The 24,906-nt window shown below is 37.4% G+C and overlaps 1 non-coding gene across 1 annotated transcript; it reads right to left on the reverse strand.

Moving 5' to 3' along the window:
* Positions 1–23,066: 23,066 nt before the first annotated feature.
* Positions 23,067–23,169, reverse strand: LOC115898419. Its single transcript, XR_004058156.1, has one exon. It is a non-coding gene; the product is annotated as a U6 spliceosomal RNA (small nuclear RNA).
* Positions 23,170–24,906: the final 1,737 nt, after the last annotated feature.

The raw sequence follows: 24,906 nt of genomic DNA on the forward strand, positions 1-24,906 counted from the left end.
TAGAAACATATTTATAAACATTTTCTAATTAATTCATAGTTCAGCAGATATTTATCTTTTAGTCTTAAAAATGCATTTAAAATATATTAGCTTGCTTTTCTACTACAATAATATACTAGGTACAATTTAAGCCTTTTTTGTTGCAAGATCTTAATTGCTTTTGATTCATCTTCTTAAACATTAATTACAGAGAATGATAAAAATGGCTTATATAAAATAAACAAATGCTGACTTAAAAGACTTGAATTTAAATTTCATGCAACGAAGTTAGCTAATCTAGCATCTCTGCATCTCAGTTTATAGATCTGTGGAATGGAGATCATATATGTTATGTTTTTTTGACAGAATTATGAATTTCAAGGGAGATGACCTATTGGAAAATGCTTTCTAAATTATAATATGTAATTCAATAATGATATTGAGAGACAAGAAAAAAGGTACAGTGGTAAGTAGGAATGTATCCAGATAAGGCCAGTAGTCTAAGTTCTTCGAACCTTCAGGTGGCAGAAAATGGGTGAATTCACCATGATCTAGGATTTGATTCTCAACCTTCGTACGGTCAGAAACCCAGATGCATTGAACTCAAGTGAATTGATTCACAATAACGAAATTTATAACTTACCAGTCTGTAAGCCAGGAAGAAAATTTCTAAATTTTAATGAGTAACATGCTCACATTTTCTTTCCAGCATATTACCTTCCTGGTGTCAGGCAGGATATAGACAAAGGAACTTTGTAAAGAGGAAGAGTCTATTATATTACAAATACATTAGAGCAGAATGAGGTGCTTGTAAGAGATATTTTATCCAAGTCATGAGAAGAACCTGGTAAATCCTCTCCATCTTCACTCCAGTAAGCAACTTCATTAACTCTTTCCTCTGCAAAGCATTAGGTAAGCATTGCCAACTTCTGTCTCTTTAAGCTTCCCTTTTTCAATGCTCCAAACTAGCTATCCCTCTTTCTGGTCAATATTTCTTGCAGATAGGCTGAAACGCAGTTCCTTTTTTATGCTTACTATTTGCAAACACATTTCAGAACCTGTCTTCCTGTCATTATATCCAGGTCAAATTATTTAGAGTTTTAGTTGTTTCCAATTTGTTTTAATGGTTTGCAATTCTTTATGGATAATTTTGCTGAAATTTCTAGATCTCTTTGATGCAAACTAAATTTCAAAAATTTGACCAGGTTCAAAAATGTTCTTTTTCTCTGTGTCTCCAGGTAGAATAATCTACTTTTGGGATGACTCATTGCCACTCCTGGAGCAGCACAGGCGTTCAGTAGATACTTTTTGAATGATCATAGGTAGTAAGTGCATGAGAACGTAAACTTGCAAATGTATTATCATGACTATAAAGTAATATGTTCTTTACCTTCTAGCCTATTTTTTTCCTAAAATATCAAGGTTTAGTTTTTTTTTTTTTTCACTAAAACCCAAACAATTGTGTAATATTTAAGTTTCCAAACCTGAACTCTAAGGGGCATTCTGCATGTAATAAAAACCTCAAAACAACCCTGTGAGGACAGATGCTAGTTACAAGAGAGATCATGGACTTGCTCAAGTTCACACAGCTGGTACATGGACAGAAGAAATCCAAACCATTATACTGGTATAATATCAGCTTTTGAACTTATTATTTTTACTATGTTTGGATTGCTTTGTGTGATGTTCACTCCTGTGGTGGCTATTGATGGATGTTCAAAAATGGGATCGTTTCACACTGAGGAAGGCAATAGACTACATTATGGAACTGAAAGCTGAAACTTTCACCCAGAATAAAGGGCATATATAGATCTCTGGTATTTCATATCACCATGCTGAGGAAGCGTACACATGATGTGAAGACTACCGGCTGAATGTGAGAATATTACTCAAGCAGCCAATTTTATTGTTTGCTTTGGGAGGGGCAGGATACTATGAAAACTGCAGACTCAATTGAACATTGAACTAAATTCACTGAAACTGGCTGCATTCGAGAACACACGCTTCTGATTTCAGCTAAGAAAATGTTGCATATTTCTATGGCACAATCTATCATGAAACTTGAACCTGAAGGCTGTGGCGAAATATGTGACATTGAAGACTGATTTTGGGTGCCTGGAATGAATAGCCTGCATAGTGGTCTAACCAAATAGCAATTAATTTCCTAACACAATGGAAAGTAAGGAGGCAGTGCAAGGCAGAATCAGCAGCTTCCTTGTCATTAATATCCCAGTCTCTAGTCTTCGTGCTTGGTGATCCTTATCACATAGCTCTCAGAATCAAGGCTTGCCTCATTGTTGAAATATGGCTGCGCTACTATTAGCCTCATCTCAGCATTTCATGTGGGTAGAAAAAGAAAGTGATTAGTAGGAAAAAATGTGGATTCCTTTGTAATAAAAGCAAAGACATCTAGAAATCCCAAGCAGAGTGTTGTTCCTATCTCATTGGCCAGGATCACATGGCTCCCCTAGTTGAAAGTGAGAAATGTAGCATTTTACTTGGACACAATGCCAACCCAGAAAATGCAGGGGAGGGGTATACAAATTAGAATGAAGGTGAAAGTAGATACTGAGTAGACAATAAATACACCTGCCACACTCTGTCCATAATTTTGCATTAGATGTCTTTGAAGCCGAAGCCTTGCAAACATTCTCGTCACCTCAGTATTTAAAGATTGAATACTAACAACATGTAAAGTCCAAAATATGTGAGACGTCACATAATTGGCCACAGCTTTTGGGTTCAAATTTTATGATAGTTTGTGCTGTGGAAGCATGCAACATTTTCTTGGTACACATGAAATAAAAAACTAAGAAGACATGGTGCTGATGTTATGAAACTTGAAAATGAGCAGGGGTTTTTAACAAGACAAGACAATGTATGACAAAGGTATGCATATGTTAAATGTTTTTTTTTTTTTTTTTTTTTTTTTTTTTTTTTTTTTTTTTTTTTTTTTTTTTTTAGTTTTAAAAATTTATTATTATAAGTATTGTACAATATGAAAAATGATCTCATTTATGCTAAATAATTATAAGAAATGTCACTAGCTATGAGAAATCCCTTCGTTTCTTAGAAATTTGAAGTCGAGGGGGAAAGTTGGCAATTTCAAAGAAAAGAATGAATAAATATAATAAAAGGAACAGTGTGCTTGGGCAGATGTTCCTGGATGTGGCACCCGGGCGCGAATAGTGCCAGCTTCTTCCCTCTTGACAGTGATTCCATACCAACCTGCCAAAATGTGGCTGGCAGTTTATTGCTTTGCTTTAATCATAATTTACATTTTTAGCAGGAATATAAACGGCAACTGATACTTGAAATATTGCAGCAATAGATTTTAGATATAACAGACATCACAAAACTTACATGTTTATTGAGGAGAAAGACAAAGGCTTAGGTCTCAAGTGGGTTCTCTTTGATAAAGACTGTTTTTTCCATCTGACTCCATGTTACAAACACTGGGCCATAGTAATAAATGAATTAGACACACATACATGTCACCTATGGGTTTATATTAGCATATACAAACATGTTACATGTACGTAATATGTCATAAACATATAACTTTAGGATATCCAAGGATTCAGATTCTCTTTTCTTTTTTTTTTTTTTTTTTTTTTTTTTTTTTTTTTTTTTATTATACTTTAAGTTCTAGGGTACATGTGCATAACGTGCAGGTTTGTTACATATGTATACTTATGCCATGTTGGTGTGCTGCACCCATCAACTCGTCAGCACCCATCAATTCATCATTTATATCATGTATAACTCCCCAATGCAATCCCTCCCTCCTCCCCCCTCCCCCCTCCCCATGATAGACCCCAGTGTGTGATGTTCCCCTTCCCGAGTCCAAGTGATCTCATTGTTCAGTTCCCACCTATGAGTGAGAACATGCGGTGTTTGGTTTTCTCTTCTTGTGATAGTTTGCTAAGAATGATGGTTTCCAGCTGCATCCATGTCCCTACAAAGGACGCAAACTCATCCTTTTTTATGGCTGCATAGTATTCCATGGTGTATATGTGCCACATTTTCTTAATCCAGTCTGTCACAGACGGACATTTGGGTTGATTCCAAGTCTTTGCTATTGTGAATAGTGCCGCAATAAACATACGTGTACATGTGTCTTTGTAGTAGACTAATTTATAATCCTTTGGGTATATACCCAGTAGTGGGATGGCTGGGTCATATGGTACATCTAGTTCTAGATCCTTGAGGAATTGCCATACTGTTTTCCATAATGGTTGAACTAGTTTACAATCCCACCAACAGTGTAAAAGTGTTCCTATTTCTCCACATCCTCTCCAACACCTGTTGTTTCCTGACTTCTTAATGATTGCCATTCTAACTGGTGTGAGATGGTATCTCATTGTGGTTTTGATTTGCATTTCTCTGATGGCCAGTGATGATGAGCATTTTTTCATGTGTCTGTTGGCTGTATGAATATCTTCTTTTGAGAAATGTCTGTTCATATCCTTTCCCCACTTTTTGATGGGGTTGTTTGTTTTTTTCTCGTATATTTGTTTGAGTTCTTTGTAGATTCTGGATATTAGCCCTTTGTCAGATGAGTAGGTTGCAAAAATTTTCTCCCATTCTGTAGGTTGCCTGTTCACTCTGATGGTAGTTTCTTTTGCTGTGCAAAAGCTCTTTAGTTTAATTAGATCCCATTTGTCAATTATGGCTTTTGCTGCCGTTGCTTTTGGTGTTTTAGACATGAAGTCCTTGCCCATGCCTATGTCCTGAATGGTACTACCTAGATTTTCTTCTAGGGTTTTTATGGTATTAGGTCTAACATTTAAGTCTCTAATCCATCTTGAATTAATCTTCGTATAAGGGGTAAGGAAAGGATCCAGTTTCAGCTTTCTACTTATGGCTAGCCAATTTTCCCAGCACCATTTATTAAATAGGGAATCCTTTCCCCATTTCTTGTTTCTCTCAGGTTTGTCAAAGATCAGATGGCTGTAGATGTGCGGTATTATTTCTGAGGACTCTGTTCTGTTCCATTGGTCTATATCTCTGTTTTGGTACCAGTACCATGCTGTTTTGGTTACTGTAGCCTTGTAGTATAGTTTGAAGTCAGGTAGCGTGACGCCTCCAGCTTTGTCCTTTTGACTTAGGATTGTCTTGGCAATGCGGGCTCTTTTTTGGTTCCATATGAACTTTAAAGCAGTTTTTTTCCAATTCCGTGAAGAAAGTCATTGGTAGCTTGATGGGGATGGCATTGAATCTATAAATAACCTTGGGGAGTATGGCCATTTTCACGATATTGATTCTTCCTATCCATGAGCATGGTATGTTCTTCCATTTGCTTGTGTCCTCTTTTATTTCACTGAGCAGTGGTTTGTAGTTCTCCTTGAAGAGGTCCTTTACATCCCTTGTAAGCTGGATTCCTAGGTATTTTATTCTCTTTGAAGCAATTGTGAATGGAAGTTCATTCCTGATTTGGCTCTCTGCTTGTCTGTTGCTGGTGTATAAGAATGCTTGTGATTTTTGCACATTAATTTTGTATCCTGAGACTTTGCTGAAGTTACTTATCAGCTTAAGGAGATTTTGGGCTGAGACGATGGGGTTTTCTAAATATACAATCATGTCATCTGCAAACAGGGACAATTTGACTTCTTCTTTTCCTAACTGGATACCCTTGATTTCTTTCTCTTGCCTGATTGCCCTAGCCAGAACTTCCAACACTATGTTGAATAGGAGTGGTGAGAGAGGGCATCCCTGTCTTGTGCCAGTTTTCAAAGGGAATTTTTCCAGTTTTTGCCCATTCATTATGATATTAGCTGTGGGTTTGTCATAAATAGCTCTTATTATTTTGAGGTACGTTCCATCAATACCGAATTTATTGAGCGTTTTTAGCATGAAGGGCTGTTGAATTTTGTCAAAAGCCTTTTCTGCATCTATTGAGACAATCATGTGGTTCTTGTCTTTGGTTCTGTTTATATGCTGGATTACGTTTATTGATTTGCGAATGTTGAACCAGCCTTGCATCCCAGGGATGAAGCCCACTTGATCATGGTGGATAAGCTTTTTGATGTGCTGCTGAATCCGGTTTGCCAGTATTTTATTGAGGATTTTTGCATCAATGTTCATCAGGGATATTGGTCTAAAATTCTCTTTTTTTGTTGTGTCTCTGCCAGGCTTTGGTATCAGGATGATGTTGGCCTCATAAAATGAGTTAGGGAGGATTCCCTCTTTTTCTATTGATTGGAATAGTTTCAGAAGGAATGGTACCAGCTCCTCCTTGTACCTCTGGTAGAATTCAGCTGTGAATCCATCTGGTCCTGGACTTTTTTTGGTGGGTAGGCTATTAATTGTTGCCTCAATTTCAGAGCCTGCTATTGGTCTATTCAGGGATTCAACTTCTTCCTGGTTTAGCCTTGGGAGAGTGTAAGTGTCCAGGAAATTATCCATTTCTTCTAGATTTTCTAGTTGATTTGCGTAGAGGCGTTTATAGTATTCTCTGATGGTAGTTTGTATTTCTGTGGGGTCAGTGGTGATATCCCCTTTATCATTTTTTATTGCATCTATTTGATTCCTCTCTCTTTTTTTCTTTATTAGCCTTGCTAGCGGTCTGTCAATTTTGTTGATCTTTTCAAAAAACCAACTCCTGGATTCATTGATTTTTTGGAGGGTTTTTTGTGTCTCTATCTCCTTCAGTTCTGCTCTGATCTTAGTTATTTCTTGCCTTCTGCTAGCTTTTGAATGTGATTGCTCTTGCCTCTCTAGTTCTTTTAATTGTGATGTTAGAGTGTCAATTTTAGATCTTTCCTGCTTTCTCTTGTGGGCATTTAGTGCTATAAATTTCCCTCTACACACTGCTTTAAATGTGTCCCAGAGATTCTGGTATGTTGTATCTTTGTTCTCATTGGTTTCAAAGAACATCTTTATTTCCGCTTTCATTTCGTTATGTACCCAGTAGTCATTCAGGAGCAGGTTGTTCAGTTTCCATGTAGTTGAGCGGTTTTGATTGAGTTTCTTAGTCCTGAGTTCTAGTTTGATTGCACTGTGGTCTGAGAGACAGTTTGTTATAATTTCTGTTCTTTTACATTTGCTGAGGAGTACTTTACTTCCAATTATGTGGTCAATTTTGGAATAAGTGCGATGTGGTGCTGAGAAGAATGTATATTCTGTTGATTTGGGGTGGAGAGTTCTATAGATGTCTATTAGGTCCGCTTGGTGCAGAGATGAGTTCAATTCCTGGATATCCTTGTTAACTTTCTGTCTCGTTGATCTGTCTAATGTTGACAGCGGAGTGTTGAAGTCCCCCATTATTATTGTATGGGAGTCTAAGTCTCTTTGTAAGTCTCTAAGGACTTGCTTTATGAATCTGGGTGCTCCTGTATTGGGTGCATATATATTTAGGAGAGTTAGCTCTTCCTGTTGAATTGATCCCTTTACCATTATGTAATGGCCTTCTTTGTCTCTTTTGATCTTTGATGGTTTAAAGTCTGTTTTATCAGAGACTAGGATTGCAACCCCTGCTTTTTTTTGTTCTCCATTTGCTTGGTAGATCTTCCTCCATCCCTTTATTTTGAGCCTATGTATGTCTCTGCATGTGAGATGGGTCTCCTGAATACAGCAGACTGATGGGTCTTGACTCTTTATCCAGTTTGCCAGTCTGTGTCTTTTAATTGGAGCATTTAGTCCATTAACATTTAAGGTTAATATTGTTATGTGTGAACTTGATCCTGCCATTATGATATTAACTGGTTATTTTGCTCGTTAGTTGATGCAGTTTCTTCCTAGCCTCGATGGTCTTTACATTTTGCCAAGTTTTTGCGATGGCTGGTACCGGTTGTTCCTTTCCATGTTTAGGGCTTCCTTCAGGGTCTCTTGTAAGGCAGGCCTGGTGGTGACAAAATCTCTAAGCATTTGCTTATCTGTAAAGGATTTTATTTCTCCTTCACTTATGAAACTTAGTTTGGCTGGATATGAAATTCTGGGTTTAAAATTCTTTTCTTTAAGAACGTTGAATATTGGGCCCCACTCTCTTCTGGCTTGTAGAGTTTCTGCCGAGAGATCTGCTGTTAGTCTGATGGGCTTCCCTTTGTGGGTGACCCGACCTTTCTCTCTGGCTGCCCTTAAGATTTTTTCCTTCATTTCAACTTTGGTGAATCTGGCAATTATGTGTCTTGGAGTTGCTCTTCTGGAGGAGTATCTTTGTGGCGTTCTCTGTATTTCCTGAATTTGAATGTTGGCCTGCCCTACTAGGTTGGGGAAGTTCTCCTGGATGATATCCTGAAGAGTGTTTTCCAACTTGGTTCCATTTTCCCCCTCACTTTCAGGCACCCCAATCAGACGTAGATTTGGTCTTTTTACGTAATCCCATACTTCTTGCAGGCTTTGCTCATTTCTTTTTCTTCTTTTTTCTTTTGGTTTCTCTTCTCGCTTCATTTCATTCATTTGATCTTCAATCGCTGATACTCTTTCTTCCAGTTGATCGAGTCGGTTACTGAAGCTTGTGCATTTGTCACGTATTTCTCGTGTCATGGTTTTCATCTCTGTCATTTCGTTTATGATCTTCTCTGCATTAATGAGTCTAGCTGTCAATTCTTCCACTCTTTTCTCAAGATTTTTAGTTTCTTTGCGCTGGGTACGTAATTCCTCCTTTAGCTCTGATAAGTTTGATGGACTGAAGCCTTCTTCTCTCCTCTCGTCCAAGTCATTCTCTGACCAGCTTTGATCCGTTGCTGGTGATGGGCTGCGCTCCTTTGCAGGGGGAGATGCGCTCTTATTTTTTGAATTTCCAGCTTTTCTGCCCTGCTTCTTCCCCATCTTTGTGGTTTTATCTGTCTCTGGTCTTTGATGGTGGTGACGAACTGATGGGGTTTTGGTATAGGTGTCCTTCCTGTTTGATAGTTTTCCTTCTGACAGTCAGAAGGACTCTCTGTTGGTCTGTTGGAGATTGCTTGAGGTCCACTCCAGACCCTGTTTGCCTGGGTATCAGCAGCAGAGGTTGCCGAAGATAGAATATTGCTGAACAGCGAGTGTACCTGTCTGATTCTTCCTTTGGAAGTGTCCTCTCAGGGGTGTACTCCACCCTGTGAGGTGTGGGGTGTCAGACTGCCCCTAGTGGGGGATTTCTCCCAGCTAGGCTACTCAGGGGTCAGGGACACACCTGAGCAGGCAGTCTGTCCGTTCTCAGATCTCAACCTCCGCGTTGGGAGATCCGCGGCTCTCCCCAAAGCTGTCAGACAGAGTCGTTCGCGTCTGCACCGGCTCCCGCTACTTCCCCTATTGGTCTTCAGCTGTGCGCTGTCCCCAGAGGTGGAGACTACAGAGACAGGCAGGCTTCCTTGAGCTGCTGTGAGCTCCACCCAGTTCGAGCTTCCCAGCGGCTTTGTTTACCTACTTAAGCCTCAGCAATGGCGGGCGCCCCTCCCCCAGCCTCGCTGCTGCCTTGCGGATAGATCGCGGCAGACTGCTGTGTTAGCAGTGAGGGAGGCTTCGTGGGCGTGGGACCCTCCCGGCCAGGTGTGGGATATATTCTCCTGGAATGCCTGTATGCTTACAGCGCAGTATTGGGGTGGGAGTTACCCGATTTTCCAGGTGTTGTGTGTCTCAGTTCCCCTTGCTAGGAAAACGGATCCCCTTCCCCCTTGCGCTTCCAGGTGAGGCGATGCCTCGCCCTGCTTCAGCTCTCGCTGGTCAGGCTGCAGCAGCTGACCAGCACCGATTGTCCGGCACTCCCTAGTGAGATGACCCCAGTACCTCAGTTGAAAATGCAGAAATCACCGGTCTTCTGTGTCGCTCGCGCTGGGAGTTGGAGACTGGAGTTGTTCCTATTCGGCCATCTTGCTCCGCCCCCCGTTAAATGTTTAGATAGTCCATGCCCATTAGCATTAGAGATCCAGAGAAATAGGGAAATTGACTTTATTCAACCTTTATTTCCCTTACCAATTCTTCCACTGCTCAGATTACCAGTATAGGTCTCATTGATTCAAGAACATGAACAATTTTTTTCTATTTTTTCTTTTCCTTTATGCATTTTTTATTCACTTGAGATATACCTGACATGCATTTTAAGATAATTTTATGGTAGAAAATTGTCTTATGTTCTAGAAAAATCTTATGATAAAAAAGAACATATATCAAAGGAAATAAAATGTTAGCTTTCCTTGAGGTAAAAGAAAAACACCATGTTTTCAGCTTCAATTTGAAATTAGTAGCTTATTTGGAAAGGGTGATTATAATATTATTACAGACAGAGAAATGCCTTTTGGGAACAAAAAGGAAATTTTTGTACATATTTTATCTGAGGGAAAGTAATGCGGAAGCAACTTGTTAATCTTGCTTTCTCTCAAGATTTACTTTACTTTTCTTAACTTTACTACTGCAATTTATAATTTAATACGCTACTATCTTGCTCAATGTTTATTGTGGTCAATACATTCTACTTGCTAAGGAGACTCAGTCTTTATTCTTTGCTTAAAATTATGTATAAGAGCATGCGTATTTGGTAACAGGCATATACATATTTGCAAGATAAATAAACCTTACCACTCACTTCAAAACTTATCCTGAACCTTTGCTCTGAGTTTCTATTTCATAAGGACAAACATACTTCAAATTGCTTTAATATACAACCTGCAGGGTTAGTTTGAAGCAATAATTGAAAAAACTGTATTGAAATAATTCATTTCTCTATTTCACCACAGTGCCTTCTGCTGAATGTGCAAAAATCTTTGTTTGAGTTCTTCTTCTTTTTTCTTTTCTTTTTTTTTAAAGTAAAGTGAAAGCAAATTTATTAGGAAAGTAAAGGAATAAAAGAATGGCTCCTCCATAGAGCAGTCGTTTGAGTTCTTAATAGCAAATGAAAATAATTATACTAAAATGAAAATAAAGATCTTGAATGGATAAAGTAGTTACTAAGGTTACACTATCAGTGACAAGTCTGGAAATAGTCCCTTGGTTTCCCAATTTTTAGAACTGTTCTGATTCCTAACAAGATGAAAAACAAACGTACACCTGGATCAGGAACCTGAGACCACACAGTGTTTCATAAGGAACAAACAGCATTTGGTTGGGTATTTAAGAGACACTTTAAAGTGAACTCACTACAGAATGAGGCTATTTTTTTTTTACACATCATACATCTTCAAAAATCATCCTGTTGAGGTAGTGATTTCAAGGCTTATCCCTGAGAAGAATTTTAAGGGATATTCAAAGTATTTTAGGAAGAATATGAAATTGCTATGGGGGAAGGAATAGTGCAATGTTGGGTATTTCTATCTGAGTTGATCAATTAACTTCAAACACTTTATACAAGAGTGTGGTATTTGTCAAATCCTGGAACAGTTTCAGGTTGAAATTCAGAAAAGTTTTCTAGTGGTCCTCAAATCCATGTTTTCTCCTTTGATGTGACTTATTATGTGTTATAAAGTACTTGGTTTTGTTACATTTTCCTGTTATCATATTTACTAAAAATAATTTACCCACCGAGTGAGCAGTTGAAATATCTTTGTGGCCAAGAAATATATTTCAGGGGATTGTAACTCATTATTTGTTCCGGTCCACTCATTTGATATCAAGTAGAATATCTGCCCCCTGAAACTTTCTATTGTATAATTTGTTTGTCTGTAGAAATGTCACCAAATAGAATCAACTATTATTTTTCTCCTGTGGCCTGAATCCTTTAGGGGATTGTGTTAGTTTGCTCTTGGTGTTGTAACAAATTACCCCAAATTCAGTGTTTTAACACAAATTTTATCTCAAAAATTGTATTATTACAAACTATGAAGCTATTGTCTTTTAGTTCTGTAACCAAGAAGTCCAACACAGGTTTCGCTGAGCTAAAATCAACGTGTAAACAGGACTGTGGTGTTTTCTTTTTTGTTTGTTTGTTTGTTTGAGATGGAGTCTCGCCCTGTCACCCAGCCTGGAGAGCAATGGCGTGATCTCAGTTCACTGCAACCTCTGCCTCCGGCTTCAAGCCATTCTTTTGCCTCAGCCTCCTGAGTAGCTGGGACTACAGGCATGTACTACCACACCCAGCTAATTTTTTTGTATCTTTAGTAGAGATAGGGTTTCATCATGTTGGTCAGGCTGTTCTTGAACTCCTGACCTCTTGATCTGCCTGCCTCGGCCTCTCAAAATGCTGGGATTACAGGTGTGAGCCACGACGCCCGGCCAGGGCTGTGGTGTTTCCTGAAGACTTCAGAAAAGAATCAATTTCCTTGGCTTTTCATCTTCTAGAGGCCCCCTGCAATCCTTGATTTATGATTCCCTTCTTCCATCTTTAAAGCCAGACACATGGCATGTCTTTGACCATTCTTCATAATCCTGCCTCCCTCTAGCGAGCCTCCTTCTTACACAACTCAGGATCCTTGCAATTACAATAGGCTCACTCAGATAATCAAGGACAGTTTCCCATGTCAACTTTTTAAACTTAGTCACATTGGCAAAGTCCCTTTTGCCCCACAAGGCAGCATATTTACAGGTTCCAGGATTTGGGATTGGACATCTTTGGGGAGCCATTGTTCTGCCTACCACAGGGATATTAGCCCCAATGACATTCGATGATGTTTCACCTCTGTCGCTTTTACCAGTCTCAACTCCCACTTCTGGACTTCCTTCCTGCTTATGCTCCCCTAAAATTACAAAGGACTGGGCCACACTGAGAGAAGCTGCTTTGCTGAAGTAGAGAGTGTCACTTTCCTCACCGTTCTTGTTTGTCATCCCTTTCTTATATATTTCAGACGTAAGTCCCTGAGAACACTTTTCAACAGTATTGATCACAGTAAAATTCTATTCTTAGCCTAGAATAGAATTTTATTGGTTCATCTTTGACCTTGACCCTCACTGGATTTTACCTACAAAATCATAAAGAGGAAACTGAAAGCCTCTTGAGGGAGAGGTAAAGCATCATCTAACAGACACAGAGCATTGCTGAAATATGTTTTATGCCACTATTACTGCAAAACGTTTTGCTAAATAAAAATGGCGTGTGTGTGTGTGTGTGTGTGTGTGTGTGTGTGTGTGTGTGTGTGTGGTGGATGTATTTCATAGTCAAATGCACTTTAGAGGATAAGGCGGCAGTATAGAAAAACTGTTAAGAAGACAGATTCTGGAGTTGTGTGAAATTGGCAAAATTACTTAATCTCTGAGTCTTAATTTCCTCATCTGTAAAATAAAGGGAGAAAATGTTCATACTCTTGGGATTGTTATGAGGACTAAATGAGTTAGCATTTGCAGTCTTTTGAATAATAAATATTGTACACGAAGTATTGAATAGAGGTTTGTAAAACACAAGAACAACAGCTCTGAAAAATCAGACTGTAAAGTTATGTTTAATTTTGTTTATTTTAGAGATTTCCAGTGCTGTTTGACCATGGAACTATTTTTTTCCCCAAATAATATCTATTCACATTCTACAGAAATGTACTTTTCTACAGAAAGTTCTTTAGAAAATACTTATATAATAACATTTTACTTTGTGTATTATTTAATAGTTGTGTACTTTCCAATGATATTTGGGTCTTTATATTAGGAGGTGCAATTACACTAAAATATAATGCAATGAGGCAAGGGACAGCATCTCCCTCTAGCACCTGGCACAGGGCACATAGTTAACGTGCAATATTTGTTAAATGAAAAAAATGAAAATGAAAGATATCTTTTCATTAAAGACCTTAAGTTAATGTGTCCCTTACCTTATCCCTAATTCTTTTTTACCTGTTTACAAAGTTTAATTAGATATTTTTAAGCAGCAAAAACTTGCTTTATGATTCATTTAAAGACTAAAATATTCATAACCAGTTCTGATTTGTTCAGGTTGTGTCAGGTTTCATTAGCTTCTATATTATGTCTTATAAAAAGCAGATAAGAAACTAAAAGGCACCAATTATTTTGTATAAATCACCAAGAAAAATTGTTATGAGCTCACGATCAAAATGAATTTGTTGCTCCAAATCAGTGTCAGTAAGCAAGAGAGTTTGGCAGCAGTATGCTACCTCCATTTTACTTACGTAATTTGATTCTAGTTTGCCTTCATTTAGGCTGGATATTTCTATTGTGAGATAATAGAAATATTGGCTTCTAGAGTATCCTAGTTGGCAAAGTTCTGGATAACAAAGTTTTTAATGTGTTTAATTTAAATTTCTCATCTCTCCAATTTCATTCAATTACTTCTCTTTTGCTCCTTGGTGAAAACAGAAAGCAGCTGTTCATTGCCATCTGCTTAAAATTCTTTCATTTATTTAGGACTATTGGATAACCCATCACAATCTCTTCTTCAGAATTAATGACCCCAATTGCTTTAGTTATTTCATTTCACTTCAGTTAATAAGCATTTAGTAAACAACTACTATGGGCTGAGACAAAAACAAAATCTCTTTTCTACAAACACAGAATATAGTATCCTAAGAATAGAGAGCCCCCCCCCCTCTCTCTCTCTCTCTATATATATATATATATTTATATATGTGTATATTTATATATAAATTTCTGTCACATAAGCAAAGTTATACCATATATGAGGGACATATGAAGTACTATGTAATTATAGAGAGGGAGAATCTTTGAAGGCTTTGTGGATAACATGGATTATAAACTAATTATTGAAGATCATATAGAACTTTTGAAAAAAAAACTACTGCCAACCTAGCACATGGTAAATAGACTGAAGGGGCTGGAGTTTCAGGCACGTGCTTCTGATAATTGAAACAGTGTATTTAGGGGTCAAAGTATGAAGAAGACTAAATATTTAAATGAAAAGTTTGAATTATTTAAGCATGTTTTGGGCATGCTCAAAATTGAACTTTAAGAAAACTGGAAACAATGTAAGTAATGGATTGTCGGGTCTCAATAATCTGAGATAGGAATACCAGTTCAGAGACTATTAATTTAGCTAATGACAGTGATGGTCTGAACTAAGTTAATGAAATAATTTTTTTAAATGGATGAACACATGAGATATTTCAGAGGTGAACACAAAAGAAGTCGACAGTGGTAGAATGTCAAAAGTGATGGAAAGGGAGATGGAATAACTGTAGCAAATATGACAAAATATAATTAGTCTAAACTATAAATAGCCTGTAAAAATTAATAAGAAAAATATTGAGGTACCCATGAATAATTAATTACACAAAGGATATGAACTGCCGATTTAAAACAAGAAAAAACAATGGTTAATATTAATATTTTAACAATGTTAGTGTTATGCTAATTAAGATAAATATTTTGGCTTCAAAATCAGTTATTCAAAAATATATGCTTTTTAATGCTTTAATGCATGAGCAGAAATTGTCCCATTCATACATTGCTAATGGATGTATATTGGTGAAATTAATACCTTATATAAAGAGACAAAAATATTATTCTGTTTAATCTATTAATTCCACTTCAAGCCCACTTGACCTGCTGGGCTCAAGCAATCCTCCCACCTCAGCCTCCCAAGTAACTGGGACTACAGCCATGCGCCACTATGACGGGATATTTTTTAAAAAACTTTTGTAGAGCGGGGATCTCACTTTGCTGCCTAGTCTGGTCTCCAAGTCCTAGGTGTAAGCGATTCTCCCACCTCAGCTAGATTGCAATTTTAAAAACTCCATTCTGACTGCAGTAAAGGGCAGAGTGCAGGTGGGCAGTGTCAGGAAAAGCTGATTTGAGAAGAGTGTAATCATCCTCCTAGAGAAAGATAAGTGGCCTGGATTAGGGTGTTGGCAGTGGGGATGGAGAGAAGAGCATGGATTTCAGACAAAGGTAGGAAATACAGTTAACAAGATTTAGGGAAGCAATATAATGTGAACCACGTGTGTAATTTTATATTTAAAGAAAAAAGAAGTGAGATTAATTTTAACAATATATTTAATGTAACCTAATAAACCCAAATTATTATCATTTCAACATGTAATCAATATTTAAAATATTAGTAAGATATTTTATAATCTTTGAAATTCAGAGTGTAATTTATACTTACAATATCTTTTTCAATTTGGACTAGTGCATTTCAAAAGCTCTCTGGTCAAATATGGCTAGTGGCTAAATATTTGGAGGAGCTGTGAGTGCAGATCCTGACTCTAATGCTTGGCTTGATAGCCTTTATAATCTTCAATAAACTAATAGACTGCTCTGTATACCTCACTGCATCATTGTCATGATTAAATGAAGTAATGCACATGAAAATAAATGATGTTCAACAAAGTATTATTTAATATGAGAAACTGGTAGTTGTCCATATAGGCATTGTCTTTCTGATGGTAAAATAAGAAGTAATTTATATAAACCAGTGAGGAAAAACTTTTGGCTTGACTTTATTTTTTATAAAGATGGAAAATAAAAAAAAATTGGTTGCTTGCTCTAGACAAATCATAATTTTAAATCATTGACATGGATTGCATCCTTAGGTAAAATATCAGCAATAAACAAGTGTATACAACTATGCTTTAATAGCACTAATATTTTGGTTTCAGAAAAAAAGATGATCTATTGGTACAAAATCAGTTGTGGCATGGCATCATTTTTCATGTTCTATTAGTTTTCATGAACAACTCTTTTACTGTGTCTGAATGCATTAAATCTCCAGCAAACACTACAGAGAAACCTGTTACCATCAATATTTGTAATGTCTCTATGAAATGATTTATTTTAGAAACTGAAATAAGACTTTTTCTTTTAGTAGAGGTCACAGAGAATGTTTAAGCTGCTTTTGATCATGCATACCTTGTTGATGAATTAAAATAGTCGACACATGAAACCAATTTACAGATGTTTTATTCTTTTTAACTCTATGGGAATTTTCCCATAGACACATCAGAGGAGAATTTAGCTCAAGGCAACTGATTAATCAATCTTATGATTCTCTAGGCAGCTTCTGTATTAGGGAATGAACCTCTTTAACTAGAGCAGCATAATTGCACTGTGAGAAGCGTATTGGGGAGTTATCTACTTTTGCCCATTATAGTTGCAGTTGATGATTTTTTTTTTTTTAAATGGAATTCTAATCAAGCCACTTTTCTGTTTACCACATTGCAACAACTCCTCATGCTTTTAGATCAAGACCATAGTCTTTAGGGTGGTCCACATGGCTTTGCACAGTATACCCACATCTCCATATTCGTCTTATACCTCATCCCCTGCAAATCCGTCTCCATTTCAGCCCCCTTGATGTACATACACAATCCTTGCTCTCAACATTGTAGCCAAACTGGCCTTCTGTAGTTCATCAGGTATGCAATATTTGCTCCTGCCAGAGCCTTTTCATAAGCCATTTCCTCTGTTTGGAATAATTTGTTTCTACACCCTGCCTTTTGCTTTTTCTGAGATAAAATAAAAAGTTTAATTTTTGTTTCACATGCAATTATAAGAAGATACAGACAAATCCCATATTTTCCTTATCCGGTTCCCTAATGGTACATCTTGCAAAATTATAGTGTAATATTACAACTAGAACCCTGGTCTGATTGCTATTTGTGATATGTGTCAAAACACTGTTATACCTCATCTGTACAATTATTACATGCCAATTTTTAAGAACTAAGAACAATGAAGTAAAAGAAGTTAGAAAAAAGATGCAGAATAGTTCATCACCACGTTGTCCTTCAGCGCTTGCACTCCCTACTAACCTCTGGCAACCACTAATTTCTTCTCCATTTCTATAAACTGTCATTTCAAGAATGTTATATAAATGGAATAATGGAATATGTAATCTATAGGGACTGGCTTTTTTTCAGTTAGTTTAATTCTCTGGAGATTCATCCGAGCTGTTATGTGCATCAGTAGTTAGATATTTTTTATTGTGGATGTACCACTGTTTGGTTAGCCATTAACCACTGAAGGACATGTAGATGTTTCTAGTTGTGAACCATCATTCATAAACCTGCTATAAACATTCATATAATGTTACTGTGTAAACAGAAATCTTTATTTCTCTGTGACAAATGCCCAGAAGTACAGCTGCTTGTTAGCATGGTAGTTGCTTGCTAGATATTTAAAATACCTGCCAAACTGTTTTCCAGAGTGACTGTGCTGTTCCTCATTAGCACCAGCAAGGTGTGAGTGATCCAATTTCTCTGCGTCTTCACCAGCATTTAGTCTTGTCACTAATTTTTATTATAGAGATTCTGTTAGGTGTATAGTAATATCTTATGATTTTAATTTGCATTTTCTTAATGGTTAGTGATGCTGAATATCCTTTCATGTGCTTATTTGCCATTTAGTATGTCTTCTATAAAATATTTCTTCATGTCTTTTGCTCATGCTCTAATTAAATTGTTTGATTTTTTCCCTGGTGAGTTTTGAAAGCTCTTTTTATATACTCTAGATAGCTTATTGAATATGTGGTTTGAATCTCTCACCCTGTAGTCCTTTTCTTCTTCTTCTTCTTCTTCTTCTTCTTCTTCTTCTTCTTCTTCTTCTTCTTCTTCTTCTTCTTCTTCTTCTTCTTCTTCTTCTTCTTCTTTTTTGAGATGGAGTCTCGCTCTCTGCAACTTCCACCTCCCAGATTCAAGCAATTCTCTGCCTCAGCCCCCACAAGGATCTGGGATTACAGGCACCCGCCAACACACCAGGCTAACTTTTGTATTTTTAGTAGAGGCGAGGTTTCACCATGTTGGCCAGGCTGATCTTGAACTCCTGACCTTGCAATCCACCCACCTTGGCCTCCCAAAGTGTTGGGATTACAGGCATGAGCCACCGCGCCCAGCCTGTTTTCATCTTCTTAAAGTTTTGCTCAGCGTAAAATATTTTAACTTTGATAAAGTCCAGTTTATCAAATTTTCCTTTTATGGATCATGCTTTTGATGTTAGGTCTAAAACTCTTTACCTAACCTTACAGCTTGAAGATTTTCTTCTATGATTTTTCTAAAAGTTTTATAGTTTTATGTTTTACTTTTAAGTTCGTGGTCTGTTCTGAATTAATTTTGTGTTAGCTGTGAGGGTTATCTTATTGCCTGTGAATGTCTTATTGCTCTAGCACTATTTGTTGAAAAGACCATCTATCCTTTATTGAATAGCTAGAGTCAATGTAGTTAGATTTAGTTCCATGTCACTTCTACTGAGGACTCTTCTCTGACTTCTCTTAGGACTTAAGTCAATTGAATACTAAAGGCTCTCTATAGAAGCATGTATTTCTATCCTTTCTAGTGTGTATTTTAAAATCTGCCTGTGGTTGGTTGAATCCATGGATATAAGACCCATGGATTCAGAGGGTTGACTGTACTTCTATTTCTATTCACAGCTAGAGATATAATTGATGGGGGGATATGGGTAAAAGTGGCAGCAAGGTGTCTGAGGAAGGAATTCCTGAAAGGACAGAAGGGCTCTCGTAGAGAAAATGGGGGAAAGTCAACACTCGCTTTGCTCTTTCCCACTGTGCTTAGCACTGAGAGTGTTTATACATATCCCGAGTCTCCTATAGTGTGTTCTGTATGTACTAGGTTGAAAAGCATTACGAAGAGAATGATAAGAACACCTGACTACATCTTTTTTCTTTCAGTGTTTATAGTCGTGTCATGCTGTCAAGAGTTGGTTTTTCCTTTGGCTCAAATTAGCCATCTCTGTTTTTGTGCTTGAAACTCTGGAACACAGTCTGTTTCCTGTTGTCATTTTGCAGCCTCAGGTAACACCTGCCCATGCTATGCATGGCTTCGCGTTATTTTTGAAGAATACTTTTCTCCTGTGTTAATACGATTTTTTTTTGTCATTCACTTTGAGGAAGAGATACTCTGTCTTGATATTGCCAATGCCACTCAAATATTGAGCCAGAAGAGTGACTCTATATTGTTCTGCTCTCATTATCATCATCAAACAAACATCCAATACAGTCCGGAAGATAGTCTTGCCTACAAGCTGAATGAGATTTCAGAAAGCCCAGTTGCTTCTGACATTTGCTGCCACAGGATAGAGGGGTCATCCTTTAGGATCCTTCCTCTCTTGTGGGTCTTTCCTCATACTAGCCTCTTGGTCCGGGATGCTCAGTTATTTGGACCAATCAAAATTCTGCTCACTTTTTACAACTGAATACATGTGCCACCTTTACAAAGCCCTTCTGGATCTCTCAGCTGAATGGAATTTCTACATTTTATAATTTCTCTTAAGTCATAGGCATTATACTCACAGTCCATTGATTTATGTCCACCCAGTAGATTGCCAGGTTCTGAAGACAACACCTGGCCTTGCCCAGGACTGCATGTATGGTGCTCACAGTGGATGCATTGGCTTTGTTTAAATGAAGGCTTTTAGTATCTGGATACTTGGTTTTCTTAGATTAATCAGAATTTGGGTTGGCTTTTGAATTTGAGGTGGAAAGTAGTTTGGTGGATGCAAAATTGAAGAAGGTAGGCAAAGGAACGTCATAGGAGAAGCCAGTCAGTATAATTTACTGAGATCTTATACTATGCAGTGAAAATGTAATAGGTGGGTAAAAGATAGGAATATAGAGAATGGTGGAGGAAGTTTAGATGGAACCTCAGGAAACACTTAGAATAAGTTAAGGGTTGTAAAATATTTAGATTTATATAGTAGTTTTCTTTCAAGAAATTTAAGGGAATTATGGCAATATAGACACAGGTCAAACTACTGCTTACATATTTTATATCATCAGGGATGACATAATGCCTGACATCAAATAAGAATTCAATTAATGTCTGTGAGATAAATTTTTGAACTTGTGTATTTTGGGGGAAAAAGTTTTGTTAGAGAAGGTGACTAGGAGTTGTAGAAGGATGGTAGAGAAAACCAAGACTGGTATCTGCATCAACATTTTAGCCTTCCTCAGAGCTGATCAGAGGATAAATCTGCCCTGGTAAAAAGATGAGTATGATATTGGTTCAAATGCAAACTATTAGCAGTAGCTCTAATCAGTTCAACTATCAAGGCAGCAGATCCCCAAACAGAAACTTGAGGTTTAGATCTGCTGTACCTCAGCAAGCTTTTTAAATGAATCTTAAATAGAGATAACTTTTCAAGACATGCCTCTAGGCTGCCTTAAATCAAGACAACCACTCCTTCCTTTTGGTCTGTCGTTTGAAAAAGAAACACTCTAAATAGGCTATAGTGATTAACCCTAAAATAATACTGACAGTATTCTTTTCTGGCTGTAATGCTAAGAGGGCCCAACAGTGACTACATGAAATAGTACAAAGGAAAATGAAATGAAGGTGAAAGCAGAGAAGAGTAACAGCCCAGCTTGCAATCCTTCATTTAGTAACTATTTATCAAAAACCTACTATGTGCCAGTAAGTAGCACTGTGGTGGGGAACACATTGGCATGTTTGGGAATAATAAGGACGATTTGGCTTAGATCAATGAGAGATGGGAGGAGCAGACGGTAGGAGGTAAGATCTGGAAGATGACTAGGGTCAGACCAGGAGGCTGCAAGCAGTTTGATTTTAGTGTAAGTGCGATGTCTAGATCCTAGAAGGTTTTGAGTAGAGCAGTGGTATAATCTGATTTTGTTTTGAAAAGCTCTGGCTGCTCTGTAGAGAATGAGCCACATGAGGGCAGGAATGGAAGCAGGGACACTGGGGAGAAGATTATTGCACTCTTTGAGTAACAGTCGATGATGACTTGCACAAGGCTTGTAGCAGTGGGATGAGTGACTGGAATTGGAAATGTTTGTATATAGAGATGGTAAGACTTGCTGATAGATTTGTTGCAGGGGACTGGGGAAGTTATTCAAGAATAACTTCTGGGTTTTTGGACTTTGCAACTAAATCAAACAGAGAAATTTGGAAGGGGCAGGCTCTGGAGGGAGTTGTTGAGATTGTGGCTTTGGGCAGATGCCTTGTAGACACACAATGGAGATGATAGATATGCTGTTGGATATATAAGACTGGGGTGTCAGGGCTGGATACGTACATTTGGTATTCACTGGCACAGAGATGGTATTTGCATGAGGAGATTGGATGAGAGCCATGTATTGATAGAAAGGGAAATGGAACCCTGGGCTGAGTCCTGGGGCACTATGGCATTTAGGATTAGAAAGAGGAAAAGGAGACAGCAGAGAAGACTGAGAATTAGAGGCTGGTTAAGAAGCAGAAAACTTAAGAGGGTAGAGTGTTAAAATCATGTCAATGAGGCAGTGTGTGTGTCAAATGCTGCCAGCAAACCTGCTATCAACCAATAAGATGAAGATTGAGAATTGATCACTGAGCTGAGCAAGATGGAGGCACTAATAAATTGAAGTGTGTTGAGTAGACAGTGGGAGGTGAGAAAGTTGAGATGACTCTTTCAACCAGTTTGAGCTGTAAAAGAAAGCAAAGCAATGGGCAGTTGGTAAAAGTAGGGAAATTTCATCTGTTGCAACAGAAAGGAATGCAAAGTTTAAGAATACAGATGCCCCTGGAAATCAAATTGATATTGAAAATATGAGCCTGTTATCTTAAGATTGCAAGAAGAAAATGAAAAACAATTTTACTTTTTTCCAAAAGCATGTATCACCATACTTGTGGCTTGATGGAAGGCCAAATTATGGACGAATGAAAACTACAATAGGACTTGTAAACTCTCACTTGGTGGAAATTTGTTTTCATGTTTTATGCTTACTTATAAGTTGTTTAAATGCGTACTTTTTGTCTGTAGAAACACTTTCTAGTCAATTCTGTACAGAAAAATAAACAACATAAGAACATTTAAAATGTTTTACATTGCTGTTTAGGCATCTACCTGAAACATAATTATACTTTGATTACTATCTCTTGTCTAGCATGTCTATGAGTATAAAAAATACAACAGTGGCAAATTCAGTCATAACAGGTAATTCTACAAATATTCTTATGTGCTATTATGTAGTAGCATACATAAATAAACAAAACTCAGCCTGCTCTTTTCACTCTCTTCAGACTGCAATATTCAGAATTTCAATGGCACATTTGCCTCTACCTTGCTCAGTAACTGTGGAACAGCAACTTAGCCATTCTATGGCCATTTAAATATGCAAAATTGTTGACAAAGGACCAGTATTTTAAGAGCTTGGAATCCTCTTAATAAAGCAGTTTTAATACTCATTTTTCTAATATTTTCTATTATAGTAAAATGCACATAAAATATAACATTTTAAACATTTTTTTCAGTGTACAGCTCAGGGATATTAAGTACGTGCATATTGTTGTGCAACCATCACTGCCATTTGTATCTAGAACTCTTTTCATAAAAGTATGGAAAGCTTCATCAATTTGCGTGTCATCTTTGTGCAGGAGCAGTGCTAATCTCTGTTTCATTCTAATTTTAGTATATGTGCTGCCAAAGCTGCGCTTTAAATGCACATTTTAAAGAAAACATTTATTTACAGAGAAAGGAAAAGAAGAAACTGTGACCTTGAAAGATGGTAATAATCTTTTGATTATTGTTATCAAAATAACAGCTTAGATCAATTCCATAAAGCTCCATACCAGGATACTGGGGCATGGACAGTGACTGTCATGTTCTTCCATGAAATTCCCTTTGATTCTACACTCAGAAGCAGAATATAGAGATGGATTGTCTGATCCAAAACAAATATTGCTATATTTTTCTAATTTTCTGGTTGAAGATGAGAAACTGAAAAGTAATTCAAACTCAGATTAATTGAGTCTTTCTATATGCCGGACATTGTTCTAAATAATTTATACACACTGTTTGCCTTAATCCAACAAGAACACAATGAGATAATTTTCTTATTTTCATTTGAAAGATAATAAAGCTGGGATTGAAATGGTACAATTGATTACTCAAGACCACATAATCAGATAAGGGTAGGTGAAAGAAGTAGCTCTAGGTTGGCCTGACTCCACAGTCCTTTGTCTTAACCTCTGTTTTCTGTTATGTTCTATTTCTCTCTTTTTTAAAAGATAGCAGACCATGCCTGCCCATATGTTTTAGATTTATGGCCTTAGTCTCCCCAAATCATTCCGTTTCTATTAATATATTATTTTTTCTTTTGCAAACAAACTTTTATATGGTAGACAATAATACTTACCTGATCATGGTTTGAACTTGTGTTCTCACAATTCTAAGTGTTTTCTCTGTTGATTTTAAAGCCACTTCATTGAGTTATGGTTGACATACAAAAAGCTGTGCCTATTGAATGTACACCAAGTTGATAAGTTTGAAGATAAGTATACACCAGTGGAAGCATCACCACAATTTATGCCATTAACCTGTTCATCACATCCAAGTTTCCTCCTGTCCTCTTATTTATTATTATTATTATTTGTGATAAGAACACTTAACATAAGATAAATCCTCTTAGCAGATTAGAAAATATACAGTACAGTATTGTTAACCATAGGCTATGCTGTGCAGTAAATCTCTAAGACTTATTTCTCAGGTATAATTGAAACTTTGTATCCTTTGGCTAACACCTTCTGTCCTTCCCAGTGCCAGCCCCTGGCAACAGATTTGTGAATTTTAGGGTACAGGTAAGTTTTTTTTTTTTTTTTTTTTACCGAATCTTGCTCTGTTGCCCAGGCTGGAATGCAATGGCACGATCTCGGCTCACTGTAACATTTGCCTCCTGGGTACAGCAGTTCTCCTGCCTCAGCCTCCTGAGTAGCTGGGATTGCAGGCACCTGCCACCATGCCCAGCTAATTTTTGTAGTTTTAGGAGAGATGGGGTTTCGCCATGTTGGCCAGGCTGGTCTTGAACTCCTGACCTCGTGATCTGCCTGCCTTGGCCTCTGTAAAAGTGCTGGGATTACAGGCGTGAGCCACCGCGCCCGGCCGAGAGGATTTTTATCAAGGTCCTTTGGTGCAATTCCTCTGTATTCATTCTTGTAATTGGCTGATTTCTGAAATTATGCCTTTGAAATTAAAACATTTCTTGAAATAAAACTGCCATGCCAGAAGACACCCTATAGAACTCAATACGGTTCTTACAAACATTCCTGCATCTACATTCTGATTCTAACACCTGTTATGTACTAAGAGATATAGCTATTTCCAGAATTTGTTCAAATGGAACTTTACTACCATACGCTATGTTATTTGGAAGTCTTAAATATTTGTAAGCTG

The sequence above is a fragment of the Rhinopithecus roxellana genome, chromosome 6 (genome assembly GCF_007565055.1).
Source record: "Rhinopithecus roxellana isolate Shanxi Qingling chromosome 6, ASM756505v1, whole genome shotgun sequence".
Lineage (NCBI taxonomy): Eukaryota > Metazoa > Chordata > Mammalia > Primates > Cercopithecidae > Rhinopithecus > Rhinopithecus roxellana.